The sequence below is a fragment of the Camelus dromedarius genome, chromosome 3 (assembly GCF_036321535.1).
Source record: "Camelus dromedarius isolate mCamDro1 chromosome 3, mCamDro1.pat, whole genome shotgun sequence".
Lineage (NCBI taxonomy): Eukaryota > Metazoa > Chordata > Mammalia > Artiodactyla > Camelidae > Camelus > Camelus dromedarius.
The window spans coordinates 87904771-87928651 of NC_087438.1; the positions used below are offsets into that span (position 1 = coordinate 87904771).

Consider the following 23881-nt stretch of genomic DNA (forward strand, 5'->3'; position numbering starts at 1 on the left):
TGTCTGAGTGCTCCAAAAGCACCTGGCTGCAGTTTTGCTATGAACTTTCTCACTTTCTTCAGAGTATACATCACATCTCAGTGCGTTCAGGAAGTCAAGCAGGTCCTGTGGTCTCCCGTCACAAATGTTCACTTAACAGTAGTCAAGTCCTTCTAACACCTCACACTCGGCATGTACCATGTGACCGCAGCATTTTCCCTTTCCAAACACAGTATTCCTTTGCATTTACTCATCTTGGTTAATGATAAAACCTCCTGCCCACGCTGACTTTAAACCCTAGTCATTTTGCCCTCATTCAAGTCTCATGCATCCATCACTGTGCTTGGTGCCGCCTCTCCCCATTCTGCCTCCTCAGGTTCGCCTGCATGCCTGCCTGCCTGCCTGCCTCTGCGCCCTCAGTGACTCTCCCTGACCCAGCCCTGTGTCACAGCTCCCCTGCTTGGCTCTCTGCCTGCAGTCACCTGCTCCACTCTTTCCTGCATCATGGCTGAGCCCTAGGCTGAATGAAGTGCAGGGAACGGTTTTGTCTTAGGGGCATCATTAGGGAAGGAGGAGCAGGGGAGCCTGTGGTTTTGCTCGGACCTACGCTGGGCCTGCGGTGACGGTGAGACAGGCTGTCCTCTCAGGGCTCAAGAGGAAGCTGAGTGCTTGCAGCTCTTCCCTAGGCTGCCTGGGCCCCACCTGAAGAGGTTCTGGCTTATTGTCAAAGTCCCCAGATGACTGTCACGTGAAGCTCTGGGATCTCACAGCCTGCCACGATGGCATGGCGTAAGTAGGACAAGCAAGGAAGGGCTCTGGCGTCAGAAAACCTGGGCTCCTACTTTGGTCTGGCCATGGTTAGCTGTGATACCTGGGCCGTGTTAACTCTCGACTCTTGAGTTTGTCACTTGTAGCATGGGCCAAATACACCCTGTTCGTGGAGCAGCTCTGAGTTGAATGAGATCTTCTGTGAAGTACAGAGTGGAGTGCCTGGCACATGGAAGGTGCTCAGAAAGTGGGCTGTAGCATGGGGTATATATGCCTTGGTTCTGAATTGTCCTTGTCACACTGCTTATACAGCTGAGTGACAACCAAGAACCTACAAGGTCCCATATCAGGGGGACTCCTTTGATGAAAGGAAAAATGACTCAGCTGGCTGAGGGTACAGTGGCCCTTAAACTAATTCTGACACGGGTACACAGCTAAGCCCCAACATTTTGTGCTATTTTCATTTCTTAAAATGCTGAAAGGAGTGGTGCCTGAAGGCAGTGTGGTATGTGGAAGGACGTTGGGTTAGAAGTCGGAAGAACTCAGTGTGCTATGTGATGGGAGGAAACTTACACTGTGCTATACACATGGGTTCAGGTTGTTCTTGACACCCTATTCACACAGCCAACTAAACACTAATCATTTTTTCTCCTCCCACTGGCTCTTTGTATAGATTAAACTGAGATACCTGGTAGCGATGGGCTCTAAAATACTTTGCAAGGTCTCATTAACAACTCTCAACTGTAGTCAGCCGTGCACGCCTTCATTATCTCCCCTCTGCAGGAGGAGCACTGGATTAAGAAACAAGTGGAGGAATCGTGTAGCCAGATGGTGCACATGTTGCCCAACAGCTCCCATGTGCCCCAAAGGGGAGGTGGTTTTGGCTTCCAAAAGAGCTGCTTATTTTTTAACAATGAAGGAACAGATGATCCGTTCTGAAAAGTTGGCTTTGGGACGGGAGGGAAGAGGTGGGCAAGCGATCCGGTGGGGCTGTGGCGCCCCCGTCCCTGACTAAGGACAGGAACTACTCTGCCCATGACCAGGCTTTCCTGTGAGTCTGTGAGGCTGCCGGCTGGTCACTTCCCCAGCTCAGGATTGAATATCACAAACAGCTCTGGGGCAGCTCAGAACTCTGGCTGAGGGCAGGGATCTAAATATGGCAGGGCTTGAACTCTCTCTCGCTCGGATATTAGCGAAGGCGACCGGAAGTGTCAGCAGGCTCAGAATGCAGACCTCGCGGGGAGCTAACTTTGGACTGGAACGGCATTTTATGTGGGCCCCAGATCCTTCCTCGCTCCCGAAATGACTTTTCATGCTGGGGTTAGTCCACTGAGGCTCTTGCGGTGGAGGAGCCAGATCCCTTAGCTTCCTTTCCAACTGAGCCCCCATCCACATCTCAAACCCTCCACGAGGGCTGATCAGAAGGAGCACAGGATGCAAGGGGTTCTCTTACAGGAGGCCCAAACCAAAGCAGAGACCTCAATCAAAAGAAAGCATTAGAAGTCTACATTCCTTTATCTTTTTCTTAACTTTTATCTGTGTCCAGCTTTCTTTATGTTTTTCATATTTAATCAGTGTTGGCTATTTTTTTTTCCAATTCTGAACATTTAAGAATTAACCAGAAAATGTAGAAACTGCTACCATAAGACTAAGAGAGAAGTTATTAATGTGAGGCTGAAGCAAGGTAAAACGTGCTTGTGAACTTCACCTGACTCCAGGTGGCACTGGTGCAGGGGTAAGAGTATATAATGTCAGTGTGGGATCTTGCAATTTTAGGGGATGAGAGGGAAGGCAATGCCAAGATTTCTCAGGGCACCAGGATGCTACTGGTCTTTGAGTGATGTCATTCCCTGAGAAGGGAATATGTCACCCCTTAAGGAGGGCAGTGGGTCTGGGATGGGCTGGGTGAACTGACGAGGGGGCAGAGGGATGAGGAAGACTCCTGGTGATTCTCTGTATTCAGAATAGAAACTCCAGGACAAACCAACCTGGTGTAAAGGTGCTTGGAAATAAATAGGACAGGACCCCCTTCTATGCCAGGACAGGGGGATATACAAAGGAGTGAGAAAAACCAGGCAGAGGTTAGGTCTAGCCCAGGGGCAGCACATGGGAGAGAAAGTGGAGGAGGCAAAGCCCAGCAGATCGGGGAACCAGATGGAAAATAGGCTGCTGCCCTAGGGCCTTGCTGCTCCAGGACTTTCGGGATGAATGCCAGAGCCTCGCCCAGGCCTCCAGTGAAAACAGAAGGAGCTGGAGGGAGCACACAGGCCTTGGAGAGCCAGCTGTGCTTCTTAAACATTTCTTGGGTCATGGGTCTCTTTCAGGATGTGAGGGAAATCCTAGAACCACTTCCCAGGAAAACACACTTATGCTCATGCTATTCTACCTTCACTTCTGGAGATTCACACATCCCCATAGGCTAAGTCAGAGACCTGAGGTTATGAGCCCCAGGCCCAAAGGTTGCCCCTAGACACTGAAAGAAGAGGAGTGGTAACAGGGAATACTTGAAAGATTGTTTAATCCTTTAGACCTCTGAAAAACAGTGGAATGAGACCTGGCCTGAAACTGGTCTGAAGAATCCATAATTTACAGCAGATTAGTTAGGCCCTTCACCTGACTCTATGTGAGTCTTGTGGAGAGGCTGGGGCTGGGAGGGTGGGAGAGAGGTCTTGAAAAAAGGCGGAATGAAGGAAAGCTGGGAAACCAAAGGTAGGAAGTGTCTGGCAAGGAAACTGTTCACTTCCTGGTTGGTGGTAGGAGAAAGTTCATTCAGAACAATGGTGAATGGCCCTGGATGATGCGGCTTGGCTTTTGGGAACTACTCTTGGCTTTTGTCACATTTGTTTCATACTAAATTGCAACACATGGTATTTCTTTAAAAAAAAAAAAAAAGGAAAGAATATTTACTTGTTATGGTGGGCCTATACTAATATTGATGCCTTTTTAAAACAAGGTGTTGTTACTTTTCATCTAGTCATTTAATTAAACCACAACCTTATTTTTGAAAGGTTATGTCTTGGAAGGTTTGGGAGGGAAAGGGCTGTAGCTCTGTTTGCTATTAGTAAATCATGTGACAGGTTATATGGGTGTTTTTTGTGTTAATACTAGAGCATGTCTTTTTTGTGTGGATGAATTTTCGATCGTGGTGAAGAGGGTCTGGTTCTGAAAATACACAGTGGCTTTTGATTCTTAAACATGCTTTTGTTGGGAGAGAGCCTGGCCTTGGGAGTATTTTTCATGCATGACTCTATTTGGTCTATGTGTACAGAACATACAATGATAGGGTAAAGTGGATTGATTGTCCAGGGAAACTTAGCTTCTTACAAAAGAAAGAGATAGTTTAGATCATTAGCAGAATATGGCCTTTCTGAGTCCACTGCAAGCATATCTAACAGTACTAGGATTTATAGAGATAGGCTCATTGTCTAATGTTCCCGAAGGATCTGTACAGCACACTGTAACATACACAAAATAAAGAGCACAGAATTAAGAGTCAGAAGACCTGGAATCAAGCAGATTCAGAAACTAAACTATAAGGTATATGACCTTGGCAAATTATGTACCATTTCAGACAGAGCCCAAATGTTCTATCAATAAGACTAGAAATACCTGCAACCTCCCTGCCTCACAAGGAGCATCAGATGTGAGCAGTGAATATTAATATCAGAAGTGGAAGCATTTGAAATCTCTTAAGTATCAAATGAGATTGTGACATTATTATACAAATCTAAAGAAATTTTAGAAAACTTAAGCATGTTTAAAAATCTTTGTACACTATTAGTAAATTATGTGATAGGTTTCTGTGAATTATAGAGGTGAAGAAGTCCTTCAGAGAGCTTTGTTTATGATTTGAAACTTGAAATAGGAAAGTTAGGGGTCCAATTACAAAGTTGAGAATTCACATTATTAAGATTTTTTCAAATACGTCAAGGTTGAATGGACTTACACCCAATGAATAGGAAAATAATTTCGTTAGATATGTCAGATTAAATTAAATGGATGTTTGAAAAATTCAAAATAAGTACAGTGCAATACCTAAGAATCAACGTTGGTAAATCTGTCTAGAGTAATGTGTAAAGCAAATAAATTTGAGCCGAATCATGTGAAATATATATTTTTTAATCTCAAAAGGTCTGCTCTGCCGACATGCCAATGTGTAGGAAAGGCATTTGGATGAGCAATTAGGGTCTCATGCAAGAAACTTTGGTTTCTACCGGTAGGAGATGGAGGAATGAGTACAAGCATTTGTCTTCCTGGATGCTAATAGAATGATACTAGAAGGAGGAGGGACATGACATGAAACAACCAGGAAAGGAGCATCAGGGAAAGAAGAAAGATTTCAACAAATTTCTGGAGGTCAAGGAAAGAATGACAAAGAGAACAGACCAGATGATGGCTAATTTTATCTGTCAACTTGGGTAGGCTGTGGCACCCAGCTGTTTGGGCAAACACTAGTCTAGCTGTTGATGTGAAGGTATTTTGTAGATGGGATTAACATTTATGATCATTTGACTTTATGGAAAGCAGACTTCCCTCCATAATGTAATGCAGTGGGCTGGGGGAGAGGAGGTTCCACCAATCAATTGAAGGCTTTATGAGCAAAAACTGAGGTTTCCCAGAGAAGAACAAATTCACCTCAAGGCCATAACATAGAAATCCTGCCCCAGTTCCCAGCCTACTGGTCAACCCTATGGATCTGGGACTCAAGACTGAAGTATCAACTCTTCTGAATTTCTAGCCTGTCTGTCCAACCTGTGGATTTTAGATTTCCCAGCCCCTACAATCACATGAGCTAATTCCTTAACATAAATCAATCTCTCTCTATGTATATCTATATCTACCTGATTCTGTTTCTCTAGAGAGCCCTGATTGATAAAGAACGAGAATGTAAGAGCCTAGAACATGTAGGAGAAAACTTGGGTTAAGAGGGAGGGTGGCAGTGAGCTGCCCGGCAGTGAGCCAGGAAAGCCCCTGGCTAAAACCTAATGTACATGGGGCCTGCAGGCACCCCTCACTTTCCTCCCCATTCCTGGCCTTAGGTCCATGCACTGTGCTAGAACCCAAAATTTTGTTTGTGGGCACTATCACAGGACTATCTGGAAAGAAGTTTTAAAACTGCCTGGATGTAAGATATTAACATTAGGGAAATCTCAGTGAGGAATATACAGAAAATCTCGGTATTACTTTTATAACTTTTCTCAAAGTCTAAAATTAGTTCAGAATAAAACCTTAAAAAAAAAAAAAAGCTATCTGGAAAGAACCTGGAGGGCTGGCATGTGTGTCAGCTCTCTAGAGTAAAGCCCTCCCTTCGGGCATTAGGAGCCCTACCCGCAAACTCCTGACTAAAATCTAACCCCTTCTCACTGTTGGAGGTGGGGATTATTTTTTTAACTTATACATGTATCAGTTTCATAAAAATGTAAAAGAATAAAAAGAAGTTTAGTCAAAAATATTCTTTCAAACTAGAATGAGATTTTTTTATGTAGGTAACACCCACTGACATCAACACACTTCACTGCAGAAGGAAAAAGCCTATCGTAATAGGACCGAAGGGAAACAGTGTCAAATGCAGATTTAGAGGCTCAAACAGCAAGACAATTGGGAAATTTCTAAACTGTCCTCTTTGTCAGAAAGCAAAGGAAGTTTTAAAATAACACTTTAGTAACCCCTCCCTCTCCCCAGACACCATGGATTCTGTCAGTGTGCGAGTGCTAGTCCACCATAAATCTAGGCGTAAAAATGGGCCAGATGCTTCATGAGCTGGTCCACTGACATCTTCCCTTGGCTGAGGAGTGAGATTTGTGGAGTATTCAGTATTACTGTGAACTAGCAAACCATAAATCGTAATACACATAGAGGAGAGAAATGTTCCGCTGATAGCACCAGTATGAATATATTAATTATAAAACTCAAAGCACGTCAATGATAATTATGAACAGTTTCCTATTATGTTATACTCTGATCCTCAGTGTCTTCTGCAGTAATATCAACTCACCTTATTAAGAATGAAATCTAGCAGCATCAGTCTTCTCTGAGTTTTTTCTCCCTGCATCGCTATATTCTTTTCCTTGGCAAATGTATTTGTTGGCCTGATAAAATGTCTAGCTTTGTGAATGCACCATATGCCTAGCAAGCGAGAGTCCCCAGAGAGATTTCCATTTACTTGCTGCCTTTCGGAATTGATGTGCAGGGCCTGCCAATTGGGTCTTCTTCAGGCCATGTGGAATATACAAAGTCAGACAATTCACTGGGGCTGCAAATGCTGGCAGCTCTGGGAAAACAATTTACTGGACAATAAAAGGGAAAGCCATCCTGTGGGTTTAGTTAATGCCGAGTGAACAGTCACAAAGCTGCTGGGTGCCCCAGGGTATGTGGTACAATCAAAACCTGTGCTTGTCTCCCCCCACCACCCCAACTTCTTGTCTGCTCTCAAATTCTCATAGCACAGCTCTGAAAAGGTTACCTGCAGTCAGATCTGTACCTGGAAACAAAACAAGCTGCTTCCTCTTGATACCACAGGTATCATATTTATTGGGCTTTAACAGTCTGTCCAAAGTGGCATCCATAGGAAGAATGTCACATCAGCCCGAAACATAAGACCTCCGACTGATGCTGAAGAACTTTCCAGAGTACCTCTGAGCGTGTGAGCTCAGGGAAGGAAGGGGAGCTGGCAGCTCTGTGCCTGAGAGGCGAGCACTGAATGGACAAGTCTCCGGAAGCAAAATCAGACAGAAAATCATCACTTTCCATTTGCTTTCCCATCTCCTTTCTGCTTTGTTAAAGTGGAGTTGTGAGTAAAATACAAAAACCCCACTGAGTCTAGTGCCCTTCGCTGAAAGGTTTCCTTAGTTGGGATCATTCTGTCAGTTCCTACTTAAACAGTGTAAGTAACTGGTTCCTGAGGTTACTGGCTGAATTCTAGGTCAGGGTGCTTAATTCGATTACCACAGAACTCTGGAGGTTACAAAAGGGCATCAGAGGTCCACAAGTCACTGATTTTTTTTCCCTTCTTGTTTTTGACACCCAGCTGATTCTAAAGCTAGTCACCATGACCCACAACAGGCCATGGGAGGACAAGGCCGCCAACCCAAACAGCCTTTGAACTGATCTTCTTGTACAAAGTACAAAGATGCTGACGGCAGCAATAGCCAGAAAGCACACAGATACAGCTCTCCGGAATTGGGCCTGAGGTTAAAGGCCAGTGGTAGAGGCCAGATCCATAATCCCCTACTAACCATATGAAATCTAGACCATAATAAGCCTCACGAGCAAAGTTTCTCCTACAGTCAGAATCTGAAAGCATTTAGGTGAGGTGCTAAGGAAGTCAGTTATTAGGCAATTGAGAATTTGGATGAAACTTGGTAACGTCATCCTTAAAAGACGTACCATCTTCAGGTTCCCAGTACTCGGTGTCATGAACAGCGTAATACTGGTGACTGCCCGAAGGGCCTGGGAAATGACTTTGTGGCCCAGTAGATTTTCTGAGCTTATCTATAAAGCTGCAATAATCTCCCCTGAATATCAGGGCAGTGACTTGCCAAGCAGCCAAACATTCACTTTAATCATTTTCAGGCAGAAAAAAAAATATTCTATATATAAATAAAAAACTTGGTCCACATTACTCTTCCACTTCCCTCCCTTCCTCTCGACTCATCCACAGCTGAAGCAGAACAACCTTATTGACACCTTAAAGCGACTTTCAGTCTACCTGAAATATATAACCCTACTGAAGTGATCTAAGATGGTGTTGATGTGATCTTAATTGTAGCCCTTTCTCAGTGACTATTACGGGAATGCAAAACAGAACAGCCACTTTGGAAAGTGATTCAGCAGTTTCTTATAAGAATTAAACCCACACTTGTCATTCAACCCAGCAGTCCCACACTTAGGTATTTATGTAGGAGAAATGAAAATGTGTTCACACAAAAATTGGTATATGAATGTTGACAGTGACTTTACTCATAATGACTCATCTGGAAACAACCCAGATGTCCTTCAATCAACTGGTGAAGAGATAAACTGTAGTGTATCTATACGATGGAAGACTACTCAGCAATGGAAAGGAGCTAACTGCTAGCGCACACAACACGGATGGATCTCAAACATACTATGTTGCATAAAAGGAACCAGACTCAAAAGGCTACATACCATCTGATTCCTTGTATATAACATTTGATAAAAGGCCAAACTGTAGGGTCAGAAAACAGATCAGTAGTGGTTAGAGGCTGAGAGTCATAGGAAGAACTGACTATAATAGGGCATGAAAAATAAAATATCAACTACCAAAAGAATTCACCAAAAAAAAAAAAGGCAGGAGAGTTTTTGGGGGTGATGGCACTATTCTACATCTTGATTGTGGTAGTAGTTACACAATGGTATGTATTTGTTAAAAATGCATAGTATAGTACACTACAAAAAGAGTGAATTTTACTATGTATGTAAATTATACCACAATAAACCCAACTTGAAGACATAATCTCAGCAGAAAATGCTCAGTGATTAAGAAGGGCAGCCTTCAAAACAGCTCATTAACTTCCCACCTACATCACGATCTGGAGGTGTTCTCCCAAGCTGGATCTGGTAGTGCTCAGATGCCAGGCACTCAGTCACTCTTGGACTCAAAGTTTAAATAAAGCACTAATTCATAAATCATTAGAGCCAATGTGTCAGCATGCCACCATGCTAGGGTAACACATTTAGGATGTTTTCAAGCCTGAACTTCATGAGAGAGCTGCTGACATTCTGACACGAAGGTGCTGCTGACTTTGTGGGATGCTGCATATGTATTCCTACCTTGCTTTGCTTAGAATTCTCACTACCAGGATGTCACTGCTTTTACAGTCATTGGAGTCAAGAAACTTTCAGACTGAGAATTTAAGTCTGCCCTGTGTCTGTGTTTTCTATGATAAAGCAAATTAATCTTTATTGCTCTGACTGGACATGACACAGAGAAAAGAGACTTAACTAATTCAGTGATATTCTTATAAATTACTTGTGGAGAATTATTTTTGGCTGATAAACATTTATGTCCTTGACATTCAAAGGATTTTGTTTAATTTTCTACTGAATGCCATGACCATAATATACATATACTGTCTCCATTTTGAAACTAGGCTTTATTCCCCTCCTCCCCTCAATCCTTTTCCCAGTAAAAACATTTACTAGGAACTGCTATATGGAAATAAATGCAAGAGACAGAAAGAATGAGAAACTCAAAGATCCAGCCTTTTGGGTAGCCTACATTAGCGATTCAAAACCTCCCATGGAAGGCAGAGTGATGGGTTATAAGCAGAGGCAGAAATATAGTGGTAAGGCAGAAGGCAGGAGGGGAAACAATCTGGGAAGGTGGAATTTAAGCTGGGCCCTTGAAGGATGAAGAAGATTGAGACTGCAGACATCCCAGGCTGAGGAACTACTTTGCATAAAGGGCCTTGTGAGTGCAGATTTGTTTAAATCAGTTATTATTAGCTGGTATCCTGGAGCCTGAAAACCACGACTATTTAAAATTCTTTTGGAATTTCCATGTCTTCAGGCCTTGGGGCTCTCCATTTCTCCATGAATCCCAATGTACCCAACTCTCTCACACACTACAGCTTCCTGTATTAAGTTACCACCTTGTCCATGAGGCATTTCAGTGGGGACCCTCGTTTAAGTGGACTGCTTGTGGTTGAGAATTGAGTTATGAGGAGGCGAGTGAAGAATAAAAATAAAGTGGAAAGGGAGAAGAGGACAGGCTTGAAGAGAGGGGAGAGCACTTGCTCCTCTCCAGTGGGGTATGGATCCAGGATCTTTAATCCCCTGGGGAGTGGTGTTAGCAAAAAATGCTAATAACGAATGCAGGAGAAACTTCACTGCAGCACTATCATTACTAATAAGAAAATGAAAATAATCTAGATATTCAACAGGGAACTGCTTAAATCAATAATTATTTACACAATGGGACACTACAGAACCAGTAAGAAAAAAAAAAAACTGTGAAGAGATAGGAAGATTTCTAGGATGAATTACTCATTAGTTGAAAATCAGGGTGCAGGAGAGTACGTGTAAGGGACTCCCATTTATATTTATACACACACACAAACTTCTGGAAGGATGCCTAAAAATTGTTAATGTTGGTTACAACTGGAAAGTGAAAAATGAGGGCAGGAGAAAGAGGAAAGTTTACTTTTCAGTTTATGCCCTTCTGCAACTGAGTTTATTTTTAACTACTTGTGCAGATGATGATGAGGATCACATGAAGTATTAAGGAATACTTGTAATACTTCCTGGGCTGACTTGCAATTTAATATGAAGACCACTGGCAACTGTTGTTAGAGGGCCAATATGAGGACTAGAAGTTCATTTCAATAACTGTTAAACAGTTTAATAAGTGGTTACTGGATATGTCATTGTCCCAGTCCTTGAACAGTGAACAGTAGAGCGCAGCAGCAAGTTAAGACAAAGAGAAAGACAACAGACATGATGTGACTGTGTGGGAAAGCCAGGCAGAGAAGGCTTCCTGGTGGAGACAAGGACTAGGATTTGGATTGGTGATGCAGAGGAAGCAAGGGAAGGGCAACAGAATGAGAAAACAAGAAAACAATGTGGTGAACCTTTCACTCGACAAACAGACAATTGTTCTTAATTCTGTTTTGGATCCAATCAGTGCTGGAAGCAAGAAAGAATTCCAAGATCTGAAAATCCCAACCCCTCTCAGTCACAGAGGCAATACCTTTCTATTAAAGACTGAAGCTATGTGGACCAAGACCCATGAACTAGACTTAGTAATGAGAAAACAGTACTAAGGAATTCCCTCTCCCTGAGCCAACATGTGTGCTTGAGCATGTACACAGGCACTTTAAAACAAAGTCTCATCTCCCTTTCTTTGTCAGAGGTAAAGAAGTTTGCCACATATCTGAATAGTATTTGACTAGAGCAGCCAGCCTCCCTTTTAAACGATTGTTCTTTATCAGTATATTTGCTTAGTGCTCTATCCCAAAAGCCTTCTTGAGAAACATTGTCTCTTTTTGCAAGTGTGGGGACAAGAGGAAGATCACCCTGGTCAACAGGCTTACTATTTCTTACCATCACTGGTACCCCAAAGCAGAAGGGCCAGGGCATTCTTTCTTGTGATTCACATTCTCATTCTAATGGAAACAGTAGAATTACCTATTTAGTTTACTCTTCTAAATGCCAGTTTAGCCATGATGACTGGAGACCTTATTTTTGGGTAAGATTATCATCATTTTCAGACCTCTTCCCTCTCCCTCTAAAGAAATTACGTGAAATGAGCAATAATTCTGTGTCCATTCAGTACATCTAACCAAACTTGGCTTGACTGCTGCATTGCTGGGGAGTTAAATATTTGTGCTATGGTATCAATAAGTTATTTTATTTTAGTAAATGACCACTTATTTTAGAAAAGGATCATGGTAGTTATTTTAGAAAATGACAAATAATCGACTAATGGTTTATCACTAGAAAGAAAATGTTGAAGCACTGTTATTCCAGAAACCCATTGGAGGCTGTTGGCAATCTAAGAACAACTGAGGAAATAGTAAGAGGAAAAAACTAAAGGATATTAGCTTAGTCCAAAAAAACTCTCTTGGTTGGCATCATAAAACAGTCTCTTGAATGACAGGGAATAATATATCTCACAACACTGGAAATCTGAGGTCTTGGTGGATTATTTAATTTTGTGTAGGTCACAAAGAAAGTTAGAAGACATCATGTGCCAGGGAAGGAGGGAGCACAGAAGCGCCAAAGCAGCAGCTTCCAAGTGGCCCATGTGGCAGCCAGGAGTGCTGACTTACGGCAGACCAGGACTCTGCCCCGGTAGCTAAGAATAAAGCAGAGTTCCTACTCCCTTTTCAAGCTGCTCCTTGGCCTTCCACAACTTGGAGAATGTACTCCAGCTTGGATCAGGGGCGAACCTGGAGCAGGAGATGGGCACATGGCCTCGCGGCAATGTGCTTGTTTCTTGACTTGGCTCTCTGCAAACCCAGTGCAGGCATGTAGCATTTCCCAGCCGAGGCCACACACATAAGCCATCAGGTGGAGAGGGCCGCAGACGTACTACTTTCTTACACAGGGGAGAACAGGTGGGAGGATGAGGTGAGGGAAGGTAAAGAACAGGGTGGAGAGGAGGGAGCCTCATGAAGCCTTTAAAATCACCGCCAGGAGGACAACTCACAGGTATTTCCCTGGATATCAACCTGAGAAAAGCCGTTTTTAAAACAATAGTCTCACTTGTTCCCTTGCACCCCTCCCTCCTTGCCAATCCCCAGACCATGCCAAAACAAACAGAAAAGCTATAAAGACTTGTGGTTAAAAGAACAAGCTCCAAAATATTTGTGGATGTTACTAAAAGAGGCCCCAAAGTGATGGACTGAAGTAAAAACCTAAGAACTGGAGGAAATATTACCACATGCCACAAGACGTCAGGAGGAGAGCAGACATGCCAAGAAACTGGAGAGGCTCCCACAAAGTTCCTTCTCAGCAGCCCCTCTCAAGGAGAACTAGCATATTGAACTTGCCACATAATTGCTTTTCAGGTCTGTCTCCCAAATCATCCCTTGGTGAATACCAAAGTCAGCAAACAAACAGGAATTTTTATATTGATCTTATAATACTGGCAGTTCTATGAGTTACAGGCCTCCATTGGGGCAAAGACATAAAAATATTGCCAATAGGGATAAGAAGTTTTTATCTAATGTAGATGATGCAGAAAATGGGTCCATTTTCTTCCTTTTTCGAGATGGCAGACTTCTTTCCCCCTTACACAGTGCCCATTTTTAATGGCACTTATGCCCAGACCAGCTTTCAGTGAGCCCATCAGAGCTGGCCAGCCCAGCATAACCTAGTGGGCAGCCTGTGCCTGGAGGACAGGGAGCCTGTTTACAGGGCCAAGTCCTGAATGCCTTGACCTACATCCTGGGCCTCCACGCTCCAAACTTCATTCCTCATTTTTGCAGGCTGCTGTGTCACTGATTTCAGGCTTGGCCTCACTGCTCTTCTCCCAGGCATAGATTTCCCTCATTGCCATTACAGTTTCTTCCCAGCCAGTCACCTTGCAGTAATGCCTCCCAGCTGGCACCTGGCTGCTTCAGGGGGGCAGCACTCCCCCTCAAAGAGAGAGATATTTTTTAAGACATGCTATTTGTTTCCAGATGGTCACTCTATACATCAAATATACAATCTAATTGATTTGTTCAGCAAACCTACCCAACACCTATTATTGTAAGACTGTTAGTGTGGAAGGCACAACAAATAAGGCTCTGCTCTCACCCTCAAAGAACTTACCCGTTACTAATGCCCCACTCCTTGGAAGCCATATTATGGAACCAACGCAACATAGTAACAGTGCCTTAGAGTTACTCTAAACTTTATAGATTTCAAAGGGTTAGTACATGTATTTCAGTATTAATGATCTTAAGTCAGTTCTTACTAGTGAATTGAAAGGGATCCTTAACATCATTTAGCCAACTTTATTTGTGCTCTCTCTGTTCCCCTCCCCTTTAGCATACCTCCCTCATTAACCTCCTTCTCCTCCAAACTTAGGACGTGTCTTGCTTCCATTCCATTCCTCACCCCACATACTCAGTTTACTTTCAGGTCCTGTTTGTCCTGCCATCTTGAAATTCTGCACTTCTCTTCATCTCCACTGCTGCTGCCTTACTCAAGCCATTGACAGATCCTCCCTGAATTATGCTGGAACCTCCTAATTGGTTGCCTGGCTTCCACTCTTGCCCACGTACAGTCTATCCTCCAGGCAACAGCCAGTGATCAGGGTGCTCATAACATGCAAGGAAGTCATGGTGAATTTGGTCCCAGCAACTTTTATTAGGCCTAGAACGCAGGGCAGTGATATAACATGCAGGAGGATGAGGGCTAATTTGGACATGGCAATGCCAGTGGCCTCAAAGCATCACTCCTCTTTGCAAAGGCAAGGTTCCAGGAAGATAGCTGTAATCATTTGGATGCATGCCACTCAGAGATACTACAGAATGGATACTACACATAGTGACATATTCCAGATGGTAAGGGATGAGAAACAGAGGAAGACCAAGGAACTTAGTGAAGAATGACATGGCACAAAAGGATTTCAAGAATGAAGCTGGGAAACCAATAATGCCCAGCCATCAGAAAGACATTAACCCTATCACGAGTGATGAAAGCAGTTAAGAATTCCATCCACACAACAAAGGCCTTGAAGGGTAAAGATCTTACGTTATCTCAGCCCTTGGTACAAGTTATTTGTTGATTATCAGAAGACTGAGGAATAGAGATGGGCTATGTTTAAAATGTCTATTAGTTTTTAAGTTCCTCCCCTACTGCTTGTTTTAAGTCTGGCCTATATACAACTGGCATAGTTTTGTGACTGTGAAAGATGTACTGCCTGACACTATTCTTGGTGTCTCTTTCGTTGAAAATAGACTGATGTATTTGGATGGGCAGAGAAACCTAGAAAAGATCTAAAGGAAAGAGATGGATACAGAGATGATGGAAAGCAATTTCCTCAGCCCCAAAGTGGAGTGAACTGTTACCATGCTCAGTCAGGGTTGGTTTGTCTGCTTTTGGTACTGATTTAAAAATGGTTAGTTATTTTAGCATTCCAGTGCTGCGCTGGCACTAAGACCAGCCCTTTAGAGTGGTTGTCAATAGGCTTTTTCCAGAGCCTGGACAACTGTGCCCTCAGGTGAAACAATATCACTGCAGAGCTTTAGAAGGTGGTCATGCCCATTAGCATCCTTTGGGCATTTTTAACACACAGAATCCAACTCCTTCTCATATCACATTTCAGGGTGGGTAAGGCCCTTTGCTCCAAGTCCAGTTCTTGTCACACATCACATGTTATGGGGGTTTAAGACAGAATTAATTTCTACTGCACCACTCTTAGCTGTTACTGCAGTGGAGTACACTGGCAGGAAACTGCCTGGAAGGAGCGATCGATAACTAGAGTAGAGAGGAGAGGGCAGAGCGCAGACCACAGGTGCCACTGGACTGAGCAACTTGGAGACAAACATTCTGTCCTATTGGTCTCTTTAGCCCCAAACCTTGCACGTGCCCAGCACTCACTGAATGCTTGTTGAATTGAAATGACAGTTATAAAAAAAAAAAAAAGAAAGAAAAGAAAAAATGAAGCCTCAGAGGTAGAAGCTTGATAAGTGGAGTGGGAAGGAAGCGAGAAAAATAAGGGTTGAGGATATTAGAGGAGTAACAACTCTGGTAGGAAATAAATGAGGAGAAAAAAATAACAAAAATTAACAAAAAATGAATGGAGAACCAAATGTCAAAAGAGGATCCCAGGAAAACATTCTGTTTGCACACAGGTGTGCATGTGAGCACAAACGTGCACATACGTGTGCACACAAGCATGGTCAATATCAGTGGGGAATTAGAACTCGCTAGAAGGGCTGAAGGGCAGGAGGAGTCAGGGAAGTGCCCCTGCTCCCAGGACAAGGGGGCAGCTGAGGGGGGCTGGGTGCAGCCAGTGGGGCAAACTCCAACCAGAAGTGACACTCAGGTCTGGAGCCCCAGACACTGGACTCCACAGTTCTTCCCTTTGTTCCACAGGAACACAGTGGAGGAGCCCTCTTCATTAATTCCAAAGGACATCCCTTCTAGTTCTATTTCCTAATATCAGCCAACATTTCCCTGACAATTCACCTCATTTTTTATCATCTGTATATAGCAATGAACGAACTGCTCCCTGTAAACAGGTTTGCGACAGAGGGCTGTGCCTTTTGCAAACATTCAAGTGGAAATGGCCCTGACACAGATCAATAATGCTTGCCTATTTCCCTGTGCCACTGTTTATTTTTAGCCCTACATAGAGCACAATGGATGTAGGAAGAAACTCTGTAACATCTTCAAGAATATTACTAACTAATGATGTAGGCAGAAAAAAAATTACATTTATTTTATTCCTATCATTTCTTTTTTTATAGGAATAAATTCATACTCGGCAGGAATTTGTTCTATTACCTCATTACATAGATTCAGGCCTTTGGGGTAGGAGATCATGAAGCTTATAAAATTCCATACCTCCTTTATTACTCCCTGTCTTCTTCCATTCGCCAATTTATCTAAGAGTGCAGTTTTCTGTTCCACAGGCAAAGAAGTGCATGTCAGTGCACATAAACCCAAAGAGAGAGCTTTTGGTTGCTTAGAAATAGGAAGAAGTATGACCCTCTGCCTCACCTCCCTTTACTTGCACATCATCATTCAGTGCAGGAAGCTGCAAAACCCTAATGAGTAGCATCACGGGGTTCAGCAATACAAAAGGTGCATTAGAAAAAGCACTGGAAGCTGGAGCAAGTCATTGGGACTTGATTCTCAACAAGAGTGCCTTGCCCATCTCTGCATTTCCTGTGGAGTTCAGCGTAATGCCCTCACACAGTTGGTATCATTTGATGCCAGTCAAACACACAAGTTTCTCCTAGACACAAATTGTAGCGTGATTATTTGTTGCACACTGGAGTCACCAGTGAACTTGGGAATTCCTTGAGAGCCCAGATGGAGTTCCATCCTCGTGTTTGCATCCTCACCAACCAGACCAAAGCCTAGAATGACATTTGTTCAGGAAGTCTTGATTGAGAGATCACATTATGTCACTGTGTAACCCTGGGTAAGTGGCATAACCCTTTAGGGCATTCATGGCCTCATCTAGGAAACTGAATGGAGTCCATGACAAGAGCCATCAGTGGACATGTGATTGCCCTTAAAATCTGGGCAAAATTTTATTTGGTGGAATGTGTGTACAATTTTTCCGAGAAGAGGGTATCTATCTTATTGTTTCAAAGACTTTCTGTTTCCTGCCCCAAAAGTTTAAAAATCTTTAGTCTAAGCAGTAGTCTCCAAAATTCCTGAATTGTGAATCCCAACACTAAAAAGCTTTTGAGTGTGCACACCACGCTCGTGTACTAGATACGTACACGTGTACCATATTAGGTACATTATAAAACAAACATCAAAATGACAAATACACAAGGTAAATATGAAATAAACAATACTTTAAATATTTATCTCCTTATATTTAAGAGTATAAACCCTTTTCATCTTAATATTTAATGATCATTATTTTATCAGGAGCAGTGTGACTGAATATGCTTCATGTTTGAAAATCTAGATTTAATTATTATTTTTATAGCACAACTTAATTTTTCAAATGGGTGAAAAATAAGTATCATTTACAGTATCTTAAGATAAATTGCCTTTGAATGGGATCTTCCTTTCCAGTACTTTCAGGTCTGTGGGAAATGAAGACTGCTTCAGTCGAATAGCGGGTAGAGGAGGGCCTGTGGTTTTTCTTTTCGATTGACTGCTGTAACACTGTCCTTCAGGTGGCTGAGGGAGTTTCATATTTTCTTTAGACATCAGTAGGTGCTGAAGCTCTTGCAGGACAACTTTGATGCTGTATGAATTCTGCCATTTTGCTAGCACTGATCTGGCTCTTGGGTCCACCACTCCATTAGAACTATTACCTCCATTCGTACTAATTTTTGTTACAAATCTTACAAAGTGGGGGTGCTTCCAGGTATTTGGGTCCACATTCTATTTTAAGGCTGTATATTTGGTTTTCATAAATTGTCCAAGCTCATGTTGGCTTCCATCTTGTGTCGCTGTCATTCAGAGGCCCGCCCCCTGGATTTAATTATTTGTTATATGTTAATCTGAAGGTCTAGTTTTAAGTTCAATTTATTTTACATAGCAGGGTTTTAATGACTGTCATAGTTTTCAGCAATAAAAGCACATACGACATAAACATTTCCACACATTGTTTTCACAATGTTCTCTCTATACTAAGAGTTCTTTAAAATTCAGTTATTTTCTTACTCAGTCTTGAAATGACACCTTTATTTTGAAAGGACAAATTAATTTTATATATATATTAAATGACTTCTAGGTAGCACACTCCTGAAGTTGCTTATTATCACATAAGTGATTAGCAAAATAAGAAGCCATTTCCTTTTTATAAAAAGAAAAATGAGTGTAACTTATCTGTAATTTTGACAACTCAAGTATTTTTCAACAAGATAACCAGCAAACCTCTGTGAGGTACAAAAGATTTTCATGGTCCCTTCTCAACCTAACACAAAATATCCTACTCTACTGTATATTAAAGGCTTGTTTTTATAAAATTAGCTACAAAGTAGCATCCTGCAGCATTTTGCGTTTCTCTGGCTTTGACAACTTGGCTGTACTAGCTTGCCTATAAATGATGCAGTGAATGAATTTCTCTCTTGTAACCTTACCTTGGAGTCCTTCTCTAAGGAACAGCTGCTGCTTAAGATGAAACACTACTCAGTTTTTTCCATAAAACAGTTTTATAAAGATTGTGAATAAATCTCATCTAGTGGTGGTTCACCAAAAAGAAGCACTTAGTATATTTCATTGTTGAAAGAGAAATGAACAAATACAATAGGTTTGATCTAACATCTTACCAATATAGAATCTGTCTTCCCCCATAACTTGTTTTAATACAGTATTTGTTTCTTCAAGTTTTCAGAAATATCTTCAATTATACTTTCAACAGCATTTTCTGGCAATGAAACTCATTTTAGATAGTTTGTTTTCAATGAATCTTGTCTAGTCTTATATTAGGAGGAAGAATAAGTGTTTTCTAAAGATATGTGGATTTTACTTTGGGGTACAAGTAAAAAAATGTCAAAAAGGGTTCAAAAACACCATTTATAAAGCTTTGTAGGTGAATTCAAACATTGGTTTAAAAAATTGCAGAGGTTATTCTCCATTTTTTCGAATCATAGTACCTTCGTATTATCATTAGGAAATTTCTCAAGGCAAAGTATACACCTTCTAAAGTGTTCATTCTTAATGAGGGTAGGTGTAAGTCCACATTTCAGTTATCTGTCTCCATAGTTTTGAGATGAGGGCTGACTTCTGATCAGAACTGATTGTACTGTTACAATTAGTTTTTAAGTCATAATGAGGCTCATGAAGAGCTTGTCCTAGAACGAAGTGTCGTCTGCTCCATTTTCATTTTGTTCCCTTGTGCTGGCTTGCACAATTGGTGATATCTTCAACCCATACTTTGTTTTTGTTTCTGCCAGAATCTTTCTAAGCTACTTGGCCTGTTTTTTGTTGCTGCTGTTGTTGTTGAAGGCTAGTTTAATTGAAACTAACAATATTCTGCAAAGTAACTGAATGGGACACAGAAAATAGAATGCAATAAGCTATAGATAAGTGAGAGGACCAGGGCCCACCTCTGCATGTTGAGGGAAACTTATTCCTCCCGTAGAATAGAGCCATCTGATCTAAAGAACAAGGGAAGGTTCATATATAAATTCATATACTGTGTATTAGCAAAATGCATTTTTTCCTATTTTTGGAATATAAAAAAAAAATGAATAGACGTTCTAGTGTTTTTTCCCCATGCCCCAGTGGATTTTCTTGGAAACTTTACTTTCTAAACCCTGATCTAGATAATCTCCAGTGCCATTTCCAACTCAAAAATTAAAAATTAATGGATGTTCTGCTAGAAAGGTCTATCATTGTTTGACTGCTCAAAGAACTCCTAGATAATCCCCAAACTTGTGTTTTCTGATCGCTCTGGAGAAACTCTCCATCTGTAAGTCCACTGAGTGAGGAATAAAGGCAGGTTACCTGGGTACATTTTCTCCTTATGTCACCTAGCAGAGAGCTTGGTTGAATCCACCCAGAAGAACTAGGTAAGGTTGGCAAGTCTCTGTTCTCCCCAGTAGCCTACTTTCACATACCCCTCAAATGGACTGGCAGTTTTCAGTCCACAGTGCTTTCAGTCCACAGTTTGTTCCACAAACATTAAAACATGTGATTGTAATGTGTCTCAAAGCAAAATTATTCAGCACAAGCAAGTTTTCCTTGGAAGCCTTGACAGGTGCAGGTGGGAGGGATGTGATGGGGTCATGTGTTTTCATAGTGGTTCTTCTGGACAGCTTGATTTTGTGTGGGAAGAAGAAACAAATTGTATTCTATTATGTGGAGGGGAAAAGTCTTCTAAATTTAGAGACTTTTATCACCTGGATTATTTTCTTTGAAGATGGTTTTCTACATTTGCCATGCTAACGGGCAGGAGCTCAGGAAGTCCAGTGTGCTCACAGCAGCTAGTGGTAACAGTCATCTCCCAGGCAGCGGGCCAGACAACCCAGTTCAGCAACCCGAGCCTATTTCAAGAGTCTGAAAGGACAGACATAAACATCTAGGAGAAATTATCTGTACAGCGGTGAGATCTGGTTACCCTTAAGTAAAATCTCTTAAGGCACTGACTTACAAGAACATAGGTAGGTTTTAAAATAAAGAAAGACGGGACCAAAAGATGATCTTTGGAATTTGGTCCAGTCAAATTTCCTCCATGAAAATTAGCTTCTCTTCTGTCCCTTGAGAACTCCCAAGAAGGAGATTCCAAAGCCTCTAATTCCTTTCAGAGGTTAACCACTCATAACCAGAGGGTTCTTCACAAAAGCTAAGTGTAAGTCACTTAGAAAATTAACCTTGAACGGCTATGATTGTATTTGAGGACAGGGTAGTGTAGAGACTATAGAGGCCATTCCGTCTTTCTTTCTTTGGAAGGAAAGTTTGTTAACAAAAAGAAAGACAACAAGAAAAATAATCCGATCTAGGTTGTTTTCTGTGTTTTAGAGATGCCACCAACATTATCTATTATCAGAAAGCCTAAGCTAATAAAGGGTTATTTGTATCTCAGTTAAAATTATAATACCCTTTTCAGTAAGCCTTTTAGAAAGTGACAAGATGGTTCTTATAAACCAAGCTTTTACTTGTGCTACTTCCTTGTACACAGGTTTATGTGCACTGGTGTTGTATTTCCTATGTGAAGGGACAGAGGTTATTAACTGCGTGAATCCTGACTGGGTTCCTGTTACATGTTTGCATACTGGAATCCCTCTATTTTCCCATGAAACTAGACCCTCTGTACCCCACTGATCCCAACCACCCCATCCCCTGGCCCTCATTTAATGCCCTTCTTGCAGTTAAAGTATGAAACCTACTGGTTAAGCTCGCTTGTGATCAAATTGTACTTGAGCTCTTCTGTATGACACAGGTAAAAGAAACAGCCCGAATAGGAACTCAGCCAACCAGTAAGCTGGTGAGCATTGCCCTTACAATTAGAGGTTGCAGACGAGAAAATTTTATCTTTCTCCCTACAGAAAAGAAAAATAAACAGGCTTGAAAGATGAATAGAATCATATAGTATCAACACTAGAACAAGTCCAAAAAAAATGATCCATTTTTCTGTTCCTTTCCTAGAACAGGGACATAAGGCTCAGAAAGGAGCCTGGTAACTTACTCTACATCCACCTCTAGTCAGAGGCAGAGCCAGACCCAGGCTTAGGGTTCTGACTAGGGTCAAAGCAGAATGGGGGACCTGACCATCTGGTCATTTGCGTTGACATCAAAGAGAAATCTCACAGCAGTAACTAAAGTTAGATAACCAATTTCATAAGGTGGTAAGGAGTTCTACAAGGCATATAGAGATTTAAATATTTGCTATTCATTTTTGAAACTAGAAAAAGGACTTTTAAAAGATTTTCAAAGTAAAAATCTATTTCAGGCACTCCTAAATATTTTTGAGGATGTTCCCACCAACCCCTGTCAACTGACATTCTCTGACAGAGGCCTAGAAAACGAGCTAATTTTATAGCTCATAACCCGCTTACTTCATCATGGGCCAGAACCCGGCACACACAATGGCATGACCAGACCCAGTTGCCACATCACTTGTGTTTGCTTCTATCAGAAGCCAGCAGATCTCTTCCTGCCAACTGGAAACCACTCCCAGAATTTTCGTTTCAGAGGGATGTCTGTGAGAGCTGTGCTTCTAACCCCTTTCCAACGTACTATACCTGGATCAGGAATAAAAATCTAGGCTCTGTGTTTAAGCTGGCGAAGGAATAAAGACTAAAAACACTGTCAAAATCTGGTTTCCATCGAGGCTCCACACCGTTTACCTCACCTCTTGAAAGTTACAACCTGCATGAAATAATCTGAGTTCAAAGTAGAGTGTTATAATCTGCATTAATGACCTTTGAAAACATGAGCCAAGGAAGGCCTCTGAGATTCAAGCAATGAAACTGTGGACGCAGAGTACCTCGAACCCAGAAGCCAGGGTACTCCTGTGAAGGACTCTGTGCTGGAAGTGAACGAATACTCGGTGCTCTAAAGACAGATTCAAATTCAATCATCTCGGCATGCCTCCGTCTGCTCATCCAAATAACTGCTGGCTCTCTGGGCTTGTGTTCAGCTGCTTAATCAAGCATGAAGGGATGGCTTCTCTCAGAATCCAAGGCTCCACCTTGGTCTGCCCCCCACAATATAAGGTATTACCTCTCACTGGGGCAGATGCAGGAGAGCACTGCTTCTTTTCCTAGTCTTTGGGTAAAAATTAGAATATGCAAATATATGCAAACTAGGTGCCTTCTGTGGTGAACATTCCTACATATAAATCTTAAATCTTCCTCCTATTACCCCCAAAATAAAAGTAAAAAGTAGCTGGATTCTGTTAACGTGTACTTCCACCCATATCCCTATATGACCTCACCTTCAAATAGGAAGATAAATGAGATTTTAAGAGAATTCATTTTTAACTGGCTGCTTATTCCTTGTTAGGAATCTCAAACAACAGGTAAATCTACAGCTATAACTATATACAGCTGATTGTTACTTCACATTTATACTCCTAGGATGTGAAGGCTACCATTTTAACTGGTATTCAGAGGTCTGCTAATGTGCAAACCCAAGCAGTTCAATTATTTTGCCCAAATGGGTAAGTGAGTTCTCTAGAAACAAACAGAAATGACAGATTAAAAGGCTATCCTTGCTAACACTTTCAAATTGGGCTAAAGTTAGTTATACCCTGTTGAGTTCTTCCACTTCCTAGGATGAACAGTGCAGTAAGCATGGCGAGACATATTGCTTGGGTCTCTGATCTTAGCTGTGACATTTCCTGTCTCATGTCCTACCATCAATAGTGACCTACTTGCTATACCATGTGACTTTCCAACTGGGCCTTTTGATGCTCACACATGGGAAACACAATTATTTTTATATTTAGCACAAAGTGTAGCTGTGAAATGTTTCAAAAGACTTCCAGTTCAGGATATCCAAATTAATCTTATTTTGTTGTAATCTCATTTTG

General features: G+C 41.8%; 1 protein-coding gene and 1 pseudogene across 1 annotated transcript in view; both read right to left on the reverse strand.

Moving 5' to 3' along the window:
• Positions 1 to 23881, reverse strand: part of MARCHF3 (membrane associated ring-CH-type finger 3) — a 130130-nt gene that overhangs the window by 92374 nt on the left and 13875 nt on the right. The window lies entirely within an intron of this gene.
• LOC105090913 (ubiquitin-conjugating enzyme E2 variant 1-like) lies at positions 17833 to 22928 on the reverse strand (annotated as a pseudogene).